Below are 12,044 nucleotides of genomic sequence, written 5' to 3' on the forward strand. Positions count from 1 at the left end.
CTCCTTAGTTACATGCTAGAGTCCAGTTTTGCTGCCTGCCTAGCTCCATGGAACAGTGAAGACTATGTACCGTGTAACTAACTATCGTTGTGTGGAAGGTAGCATATATGTATCATTCCCAGCGAGGCACTGTGGGATACTAAGAGTCTGTATACACTGTAATTAAACACCTGTGGATGGCCTGGGTCAGCTGACATAAGTGCATGAGTCTCGTGCTATCTATCTATCTATCATGGGTGTTGTTTTGATTAAGATTAAAAGGGCAGAACTTAATCGTAAGTTCTATAAATATTTGTGAGTTTTGTTGTTGTTGCTGTTGTTGTTTTGTTTTTATGAACAATCACATTCTGAATTACATATATGCAGCCAGAGGGTTAATTTTGCTGCAAGTCCAACAGCAACAGAAAACAGTGAAACCTTTGTTATCTGGCATGTTGGGGGTCTGGGGACTACCAATTAATTAGCTATTCAGGTTAAATGAGAATTGTATTTTACCAATGGAATACCAGTTTTCAAAGAAATATCCGATGAAGTGGGTTCCAGCCCAAGAACATTTATGCCCAAATAAATTTGTTGGTCTTTAAAGTGCTACAGGATTCCTCATTAATTTTCAAGGTATAAAAGTACAGTAAAAATGAAGAAAGTTATCAAATAGTATACGGGTACTCACCAATCCCAGTAGTAGTACTGAACTTCAACGTGATTAATTTCTTGAAGCATTTACGTGTAAGGTTTTCTACACTGTATATTATCTGATGACACTACATATCACTATAGACAGTACAGAGCATACGCTCATCACTAAAATATATTAAAATTATACTGAATATCATTAATCTTTCTTTGATGATTCAGAAGGCACATCAGGATCTTGCAGTACTTTAGGGTCATCATTATCAACATCAATTAGCAATGCAGATATAGACAATCTAAGAGATTGGGCTGAACTTGTGATGACTCTGACACACTCTGAAAGCAACTTATTTGAATAAAATCTGATTTCAGCATGCTTACTTGTCTTATGCATCTTTTGCATAAAAGTAGACTGCAGAATGTCTAATTGCATAATGTGCCAGGCAGTGTAATAGATCCAGATACTAAAATGAAGATTTATATTGGGAGATATCAGAAATGGTAATTAATTGAGCTTTCTGATAAACTGAGTATCTGATAACAAAGCTTTTACGATGCCTGGATGCATTTACTATATGGCATGGTTCAGAACACAGTGGGACAAACTGTTCCCTCAACCTTGCACTACTGAATTTAGTAAAATTACAGCAAAATTAGATTGTATTAAAGAAAATGCATTTCTCCTTGCATGCAGTGGGGTATTCCAAAGAAGAATATGACTCACATTTATTTTTCATTGAAAACAAAGCCCTTTTACAGCCCTTGTTTTATCTAGCTATCAGTAGATGTAAATGGATAATGATAATTCATCAGTACTTCTCTATTGTAGTTTATCTCCACCCATCCATTCAAAACCAATTTAAATAATTGGGCTGGGCTGGGAGCAAAACCTGTTCTATCAATCTGTCAAAAATGTTTCTAATAAGGTTTCTAGTAATTTTAAAGCTTGCCATCACATTTGATGCCCTCTTTTGTACATATAGCTATTGCCAGAAAATTATTGTGTTTTGTATTACTCTCCATTACCTCATGGATGACAGAAGAAATATAGATTTTTCTTTATCACCTTACATGAAGCAAGTCTTCTCTTCTTACATTATAATTCTTTCCTACAGACTGCTTCTACGCTATGTGATAAAATCAAATTTAAATCATTTAGCTCGATTGTACCAACTGCCTGTCTTCACTATAAATACGATTAGCTCAATTTATGGAGCACTAAAATCGATATAATATTGATATCATAATATTGCTAGAACCTGATGGGTGTAGCGTTCAGGTCAAATCTAAAATTCCGAATAAAGGCTAAAGACATGGAAGTGCCATGTCTTTAAATCGGATTCATTAGCCTCCAGAGATGTCATATATGTGCCCCACAATGACCCACAGTTCTCCACTCTGGCTTCTTCCAATTCCACTGGTCTCAGGGGCACAGGAATTAGGCAACAGGAAGACTGTTTCAGTTTGGCACCTGGAAGCCCATGACTGTAGGGTCATGCTTGTATGAGAGGCTGAAAAACTTTTTTTCTCTCTTTGCTGTTAGTGCAGCTGTGGTGTCTGTGGTGTCTGTGTATATCTCTGCTAGCTTCTTTTTTTTTCCCCTGTGCTGCCTGGCATTAGGCATGTAGCTATGGGGCAGCCAGGATGTAGGTGAGGGTTGTGCTTGTAAGAAAGGCTAAGAAACTTCTTTTCAGCAATTTTACTTTTTGTCATGACCCCCATATCGCCTCCCTTCCCTACCCCAGAGGAACCACGCCATATGGAACTTTCTGGCACCCAGTCGCATCATGTGGCTTGACCACAAACCAATGAAGGATATAATGAACAGGCTGCCAGGCAGCTTGCCCATGGTAATGGTCCTGGAGTCACCTGGGAGACATCTCCCTCAGTGGCAAAGATATTTGGGGGCTGGCAACTATTTGGGAACCTTGCAGCCAACCAGGAGGAAGTCTCCCTCAATGGATAAGATACTCAGGGGCCTTGCAGCTGTTCAGGGATAGTCTCCCTCAATGGCTAAGATATGTGGGGGCTGGCAGCTATTCGCTGGTCCAAGAAATTCACCTCTAGTGGCACAATATGAATGCCCTGTCCATCCCTCTTATTCATGGCTCCAGGTCTGAAAACCAACAAAATAGAACTGGAGTCCTATTCCATTATTTCTAGACAGAGTATTCCAGTGACTGGCCTGCTTTTTTTCAAAGTAAACTCCTAAGAGCATCAAGGGAACACTGAGAGGAGGGACCGGGACAAGATCCAACTACAAGCTTTTGAACTGCAGCAACTTTAGTATACACTATTGGGGCTGGAATTATCCTGGCTGCTAACACCAGACTTGCCCTCTCATGGATCCTCATTAAAGGATTTAAAGTGTACTCATTCCAATTACAGGGTCTCAAAAGAGTCTCATCTTGTCATTTTTCACCACTACCTCCCTGGGTTGGGAGTGGGTAATGTGTGCACCTGCTGCCTTCCTTGGATGTGGTAGCTGGCTTACCCTCTGGAATTGAACCCTGATTCCCCGTTGCCCATAGCCACTTAGGTAGGCACAGGAAATGCCATTGAAAGTTGAGAGGGAAGACATTCAATGCAATGCCCATATGTGCTTAGACATATATTTCTAGATTATGGACCATCAAGTAATAGATGTGACAGAGCAATACCTTGGTATAGGCTTGATCCAAAGGCCATCGAAGTCAAAGTATTAGCTCCACAATTACCACAGTTAGCCAAGTAAGGCTTGGAGCAACCAAATAACTGATTTAAAGATCCTTTCACATTTTCTGAGTAACGTGGGTGTACTTAGACATACTTTTCTAGATTGTGGAGCACCAAGAAATAAAAGTAACAGAGCAATACCTTGGTATGGACTTGCTCCAAAGGCCACTGAAGTGAATGAAAAGAATCCCATTGGCCATTTGTACACATGCCATTTGTCCCGAAAGCAGCATGCTAATGAACAGCCCAGAAAAATGCTAATGAAGGATGGATGTAAATTTCCAGGAAGATGGGGCTTTCAGAAGGAGCAATTCCTTCTGGGAGATCCCGCAGGGCCTGCACTTCTACATGCTGTTGTGGAGTCTGGAAGAGCTTCTTTTGGACTCCGAATCATGTGACTGTATGTTAATGAGGTGCAGAAATTTACATCTCTACCTCATTAGCATTTTCCAGGCTGTTCATTAGCATGCCGCTTTCAAAAGAAGTGGCATGTGTAGAAGTGGCCATTGATTTCAATGGGCTTTTGCTGAGGCCTTCAATGATTCAGAATTTCTTTTCAGAGTTATGGGTTAATCCATTCCAGATCACTGCTCTGGAGTGTGAAGACCTTCTTATGATAAACATTTAAAATACTCCCTCAAGGGAAGAAAGAACTTAGTCACTAGAGTGGCTGGCCTTTGAGAGAAAATTCTTGTTCTGAGGATTTCTTTGCCAGGAGGTCTAAATCCAGATCCAAGCCTTAATCTTACAGCTGTTGTTTAGATCTGCACTAAATCACAGTTCAGTCTCCAGGTTGCTCGTAGAGTGGAAAAGCTATGAGCCACCTCCTATTCAGGGCAGATTGGAAAGCTGCCATACAGCCGCATGAATTTCTGTCCTCAGCCCCTACATTTCTCCATGTGTTCCAGCACTTTTGCATCTTGTTTTGAAAACCTGTTAGTTGGGAAGCCCAAAATCTTTTATCTAACCCTTCCTAGCCACTTTCTTAATGCTTTAGCCATTGAGTACAGTCCCCTGCACTCACAGCAAGACCTGTCACCATCCCAGACAGATTTTTTGTTGAAATCTGTTTGCCCCACCACCCTAGGTTCAGCTCACAACCCTAGGTTCAGCAGCTGAATGCTCGAACAACTTTGCTACTGTTCCCATCCTCTTAGTGACAAAAAGCAAGTCATTGATACAAGCAAGATTCCTCATGGAAGAAAGGGACATTTGCTTAACATGGCATGGGAATGAGGAAAATGAAATGTAGGAAGATGTCCTCAGATAACCGCAGCCACTTGTGGAGCATTTTTTCCCATTCTGCACCAGTGAAAATACCCAGAATGATACAGGGCTTGGGAAACTGTGGGGTAGGCTCTCACAATACATTGCTGCAACAATCTATGTATGACGACTTGTTTGTGGCAGCAGTAAATCAAATTTGTGGGGAGCCTGTCGGCAGATGAGGATTCTTGCATTAAAATTTATAAAACCCAGCATTAAAAAATCGATTTTTAATAAGGTCAGTTTTAACTCATAGTGTAGATGCAGCCACAGTTTCAAGAATTGCCTCTAAGGTTGGTTAAAATCAGTAAGAAACCACACTTACTCCATTGAAGTCACTGGAATTACTGAATTTTTATTTGTATAACAGATAGCAGAAATTGGCCCAAAGCTTTCGTTTAAAAATGTTATGGACCAAACCCTTTAATTTTAACCTTGTAATCTGTTCTCCATTTCATTAATAGCTCATTTATGTTAATAGCATTATCCTCTAAAATATCTCTGTGGGATTGTCATGTTTTTTAATTCCTTTGCTAAGTAGCCTAATGCAAGAGAGAATGGCAAACTGCAAAGTACAGCTTCTGCTGTGATTACAAATGATGTATAATCTATTTCTGCTGCCAGGGCTTCTCTGGAAAAGCTTTTTCAGCATTGCACCACATTGCATACACCAAAACCAAACAAAAATATATTGGAAAACATCTTTAGCAAACTTGAAGGTATTGTGTACTCCTAGCTCAACAGAATAAGGAAACATTTGCAGAGTAGAGGCAGAACACTAGTGACTTGTTACTCATGTTTGCAGTCTTGTGCTCCCATAAAAGCAATTTCTGTTTCAATGATTTCCTAGGTGATTTTGATTTTAGAGCAATGGAAAAGAAACCAATAAATGATTGTTTGAGTGACTTTACTTTAAGGGGTTGTAGTTTAATATTTCCCTGAAACAAATTTAGCTCTTAGGTAAATGGCTGTAATATTTTTGTAGTGTGTCCAGTTCCTCTTGTCTTGCCTATAAAATAAATTTCACAATTGTTTTTATATGTTTCTTGGAGCTGGATATGCATCTTTGAACTATGGCATGTGAGCTTTGTCAGAGATTTTATACATATGAATCCAACTAATAGTTCAGTTAGTAATTGAAACAAGTAATTTTTGTCCAGAAGTGTATCACATTGGCTGTGGCCACACTAGGGAGTGACATCAGAATGGCTTATCACTATCCATTATTTTAAAATAAGCTATTTTGAAATAACTGCTATGGAAGCGACAACATACAAAATGTGTATCGACGTTGTGATCCGCAACATTGAAAATACTCCCAGTCATTTTTAAATGGACAGCTTCATTTCAAAATAACAGGTCAGGAAATGGTGAGGGGCAGGGTCAAATGGCCAACAAGCCCTTCCTGGAGCACGGGTGAGCCAATCCCTTAAAGGGCCACTCCCAAACACATCCTGCGTGCACATGCTGAGGACCCTGGCTGCTTGCAGCAAGTGACCTCCAGCACAGCACTTGGCAGAGCCTTGGTTAGCCACCACACCACTGCCTGCCATGGACCAGCAGCACTTCACTGATGGGGACACCTTGGACATCATGGCCAGCCTGATGGCCATCCTGACAGCATGCCATATGAGGCTACATGCTGCCTGACACGTGGCCAGCCTCCCGCAGGCTCCCCCCACGCTGCATCTAGAGCACCTCCCTGTTCCAGCCCCACCATCACCTCTGGAAGTACCTCACCAACGGGGAATGGTGGGACAATATTGTCCTCAGAGAGTGGGACGATGACCAGTGGCTTAGCAACTTCTGGATGACTCGGGCCACCTTCATGGAGCTGTGCCATTGGCTGGCACCATCACTTTGCACCAGAACAACCGCATGCGGTGCATGCTTTTCCTGGACAAATGAATAGCCATCGCCCTGTGGAAGCTGGCCACCCCAGACAGCAACCGCTCGGTTGGCCACCAATTCGGCGGGGGAAGGCCACTCTCGGGGTCATCCTCCATGAGGTAAGGCACCCAGGGGCACACACCCATGGTGGGGTCCTGGGGAGGGGGGGTCACAGGGAATCGGGCACCAGGGAGTGGAGTCCTGGGAAGGAGGGTTCCCCATATGCCCAGTGTGCCACAAAGAGCTCCTGCTTGCTGTCCACAAGGTTGTGTAGTGCACAGCAGGTGCCCACGACTCTGGGCATGCTGGGCAGGCCTACCTCCAGGCACATCAGGATGCACCCGAAACGCGCCTTCAGACGGATGAATGCCTGCTGCACAGTGTTCCTGGCCTGGTTGTGGTGGGCATTGAGTTGGTTCTGGCTCTCATTGGTGTGGTCCATGTAGGGGCACGTTAGCCAGGCCTGGAGTGAGTAGGCAGCATCGGCGACAATGCCCGGGGGCATGGTCACATCCCCCACCACCAGTGCCCATGTGGGGATGTAGGTGCCCTCTGCCATCCTGCAGCTGAGCCACAAGTTCTGCAGGATGCAGGCATCATGGGCCCTGCACAGCCAGCCCACACAGATGTCCATTAAATGTCCTTGGGCATACATGAGGACTTGGAGGATGACGGAGTGGTAGCCCTTTCGGTTGATGTACCGTCTCTGGCTATGTGGTGGGGCCCAGATGGTGTTGTGGGTGCTATCCAATGCACTGATGAAGTTGGGAAATCCCAGCTGTTGGAAGCCGGACATGGCAGCATCCATGTCTCCAAGGTGGATCAAGCAGCGCAGGAGGATCCTGTTGATGGTGGCGACAACCTGTAGAGGGTAGAGGGCACAGATGCCCGTGAGTGTGTGGTAGCCGAGGCCGTGCCGCACTATGAGCAGCCAGGTGCACTGGGACAGGGTGCGCGTGCGGGAGACCCTCTGGGAGACCTTTGCCCCAGGGGACCCCATGACCTGGTCTGGCTCAGTCCACACAACTCCCTCCCCCCGTTCTCACCCTTGCCCCACCAGCGCCCCGCTTGCCATCCTCAACCAAGGCAGGCCACATATCACAGTTAAATAAATTCAACTGTTATTTTTGGAACACAAAGAATGTGTGACTATTTACGGGGGGCAGGGGTGAACTATATACATGGGGAGGCAGGGGGCCTCCGTCCTCCATTGGAGTGGCTGGTCGGGAGCCATGATGGCCCCTGGAGTCATGACCGCTCCTTGTCCAGGGACCACAGTGGGGCCGGGATGGGACAGGTGGAATGGGGAGGTAGAGCTGGACCAGGGTATGTGGGGGTTCAGACATATGGAGTGTGGGGAGCAGTGGATGGGCAGGGCTTGCCTGGCCACAGCCAGTGCTCCAGCTCCCTCCGCTCAGCCAGGGTCATGTCGGCTGGGAGCTGAGGTGCAAGAGTAGAGAGGGTGGAAGGGGCATGGGGGGGCTGGGGAAGAGGAGGGAGGTGAGGAAGAGAGGGGAGGAAAAGGCAAAGTGAGTACTTCCTTTATCCCATTGGTCAGGATAAAGAGGGACAAAATGGATGGTCCATCTTCCCAGGTTTCCAGATTTTTGGTCCTACACTCTTGCTAAAATATAATGCTTCTGTGATATATGTCACTAGTAATTAAGAAATCCATAAATATAAGCATACAGTTTTCACATGTACCATGCTTTTGTTAGTCAGTCATGGAAGAAATCTGTAATAGAACGGTAATAATTTAAATATTCCTCCATTCATTTTAGAAATTATATTCTTATATGTCACAGACACCTTTTTTAAGAATACATTTTGAAAGTGTAGCACTTGCAATAGTGTTACCACCTGTTTAATCACACACAATTGAACACTCCTTCCTTAAAGCTCCACCCTACCCCACCTGTTCTCCGCTGTACATACGGTGCTTCTCCTAAATTCATACTTCAGATCACATTGAGCAAATTCTTCTCTCAACTTTACACTGTTGAATTTAATAGAATACAGGAAACCCCTGAAATGTTCAATTTCGGGTTGTGCTTAACTAGCTTGCAAGTTAAGCACAACTCCAAATCTCTCTCCCCCTGGCCCTTGTTCAAGCCCCCAACCAAGCCCCCTAACCACCCATGCATGGTTCTGACTCACCTCGCCCCCCCCCCCCACCCCTGTGCTTGGTTCTGGCTCCAGCACACCACCACTCACACATAGTTCCAGGTCAACCCCTCTGGCCCCAGTTCAAATCCCCACCGGCCCCAGTTCAAACCCCTCCCTATGGCCTGGCTCACCACCCCAGCATGTGGCTCTAGCTCATCACCCTCAACCAGGTTCACCTCCCGCTCTGGCTCAACTCTGCCCCCTGCAGCCCTACCCCAACCCACCACCAGGCTTAACCCTCCCCAACTGCTCCCTACCCCCAACCCCAGGACTTACCTTCCAAAAGAAGCTTGAGGGGCTCCTGCTGATTCTCTGGCTGCAGAATGTGCATTCTGCCAGGGGAAAAAACTGTCCCCTGACTTAACAAAACTCAGGTTATGTGAGGGAGGATGGAAATGCAACCCTCACATAAATCAAGGCAATACTGTATTAGTCTTTTCCTCCATCACTTATTTTTTCCAGCCCTAACTCACTTTCACCAGGCTGGGGAAGGGAGTTGGTGTACAGCAGGGGGTTAGGTTATAGGGGCCTGGCAGCACTTACTGTGGTTCCCAGGAAGTGGCCACCAGGTCCTTGTGGCCCCTTGGTGAATGGACAACCAGGGAGAATCTGCAGTGCTACCCAGAGTAGCAAGGTGCCTTTTTAACTGGGAATTCCAGGAGAAATCTGGATATCTGGCAACCCTAATTTACCAAGAAGTGATAAACTATATCAGATAATAAATTTAAATGATTCATTGTCATATTTCAAAAAGTACATTATACACCATTGGAAACAAATCTGACTGCCTGTATATCAAGTTATGTTTGTGATTTAGGTCAGTGGCTCTCAACCTGAGGGCTGGGATACGAAAGTGGGTCAAGACTTCCTTTGAATAGTATTGCCAGGGTTTACTTAGACTTGCTGGAACCCAGCACTGAAGCTCAAGCCCCACCATGCAGTTTCAGGCCCCCTGTCTGGGACTGAGGCCCTCAAGTTTCTGCTTTGGCCCTTCTGCTCAGGGTAGTTGGGCTCAGGCTTTGGCCACCTCACCTGGAGCACTGGAGCTTGGATGGTTTCACTTCCCACACCTGGCATTCTGAAGTATTTTTTATTATCCAAAGGCAGTCACAGCACAAAGAAGTTGGAGAACACCTACCTTAGATTAAGAAAAAATATAAAATGCTGTATTTTTCTTCTTAGAGTTCTATATGAACAAGAGACAGATGTAATTTTTTGTCCATTTGTAAGAAAGAAAAAAAGCCAGGGAAGAAGGACAAAACATTTAAATGTTTATATAATAATTCATCAGAGCATTACAAACTATTAATGTCTTAACAAAAAGCAGTCAAGTAGCACTTTAAAGACTAGCAAAATAGTTTATTAGGTGAGCTTTTGTGGGACAGACCCACTTCTTCAGACCATAGCCAGACCAGAACAGACTCAATATTTAAGGCACAGAGAACGAAAAACAGTAAGCAAGGAGGACAAATCAGAAAAAGATAATCAAGGTGAGCAAATCAGAGAGTGGAGGGGTGGTGGGGAAGGTCAAGGTGATTTGCTGGTGCTGTCAGCCACCAGTAAATTAATAAACTGGAAATTGAACATAGGAGAAAATGGGGAAGTAATTGTGGCTCATCGATGTCTTTGAGTCCTGATGCCTCTTGGGAAGGCTACTGGTGTGGCACAGCTAACATACCTGGCTCAGGACTCTGCCAAAATCAAAATCTAGTCAAGAATTAGAATTAGATTGAGCCAAATATGCAGACGAGCCCCTATAGTGACTCAAAAAGGCTTACTCTCTGTTACTATTAATGTCTTGAGAGCTCAATTATACTCTAATGCTATTGGTGCGTATACACTGAGTCACATTTATGCAAACAAAGTATTGACTACCAAATGTTCCTCTCCAGAACTCTGAGGTAAATATAAGAGTCCCAAAGGTGTATATCAGTAAATTGGAAATATTTTGGTGTTTTAATATATGTATATATCTGTATAGTTGTACACTGAGCCATATAAATACCATAGGAAATCAATTAAAAAAGATTTTCAAAAGAAATTGCAAATAACTCACTGATGTGTATTTTTTTACTGTAATCTATCATGTGCTCAGCACATAACATGTGAGTTGTGCACAATATATCAAGAATCAGCCACATGCAATCCAGTTATTTTCTTTCTGATAAAATATTACTTTTTATGATGTGATATTTTTATTAGGTTGAGTTTATTGCTTTATTTCTGAAGTTCACTATTACAGGAAGTTTAATTACAAAATTCTCTGTCACAATGAACTTTAAAGTTTTTATGTTTATGTGCAGAAATGCCCTATAATAAACTGTGCTATTTTGATACAGTTCAAAGTATTAACAATAAAAATGAAAAACAAATATAGTAATAAATTAATGATAAAAATACAATATTACGTTTCTGTTATATTACCAGAAATTTGTATTATTTTCATTAAGATGAACAGTAATATGAGGTGGTGGAATTCTGCAGTTATTACAAATTTATAACTTTTCCTCAGATATTGTAGAAGGAATAAAAATAAAATATGATGTTAGATGCTAACTTGGTGAAGTTAGTATGATGAGGTTTTTGATCTTTATCTGCACTAGTATTTAGTAATCAAAATGAAAATAAATGAAGTTATTTCTCTTTCCATACCTTCGTCCTCATTCTCAGAGGCTGTTTCTACACATGCCACATTCTCCAAAAGTGTCATGCTAATAAATGGCCTGAAATACGCTGATGAGGCATGTATGTAAATGCCCAGTGCCTCATTAGCATAAGATCACATGATTTGTGGTCCAAAAGATGCCTCTGGAAGAAGGACGTCCTTCTGGAAGACTCCGTGGTGGCTGCGCTTCTGCACACCATTTTGGAGTCCGGAAGAGTGTCTTCCAGACTCCAAGTCATGTGACCTTATGCTAATGAAGGACTGGGAATTTACAGCCACTCCTTATTAGAATATTTTGGGCTCTTTATTATCATGACACTTTCTCTGAAAGTGGCATGTATAAAAACAGCCAGAGGTTGCAAAAGCAAATGGTAGCTACAAACTCATGCCCTTCCTAATTTCTTAGCTCAGTAGGCTGCCTTTGGAAAAAGGGCAATTTAGTGTGTTAATTTAAAAATACAGAAGTATCAAAAAACAAATTAGGGTGTGTATTCCTAGTAATTAGTAAACTGTGAAAAAATAAATTAAATTAGCTTTAAGATGAGGATGGCTGCATCTATACTAGTAAGTTCTTTCAAAAGATTTTTCAAAAGAAGGGGGCTCTTTCAAAAGATCCCATCGAGCATCTACACACAAAAAGCATTTTTGCAAAAGTAAATCAAGAGTGTGGTGCTCCTTTCAAAATCACTCTTCCTTTCCCATTTCAGAA

At 43.1% G+C, this 12,044-nt stretch overlaps 1 protein-coding gene across 1 annotated transcript in view; it reads left to right on the forward strand.

The window, feature by feature from the left end:
• CSMD1 (CUB and Sushi multiple domains 1) overlaps positions 1-12,044 on the forward strand; it is a 1,701,396-nt gene that overhangs the window by 1,386,169 nt on the left and 303,183 nt on the right. The window lies entirely within an intron of this gene.

The sequence above is a fragment of the Carettochelys insculpta genome, chromosome 3 (assembly GCF_033958435.1).
Source record: "Carettochelys insculpta isolate YL-2023 chromosome 3, ASM3395843v1, whole genome shotgun sequence".
NCBI classification, from domain to species: domain Eukaryota; kingdom Metazoa; phylum Chordata; order Testudines; family Carettochelyidae; genus Carettochelys; species Carettochelys insculpta.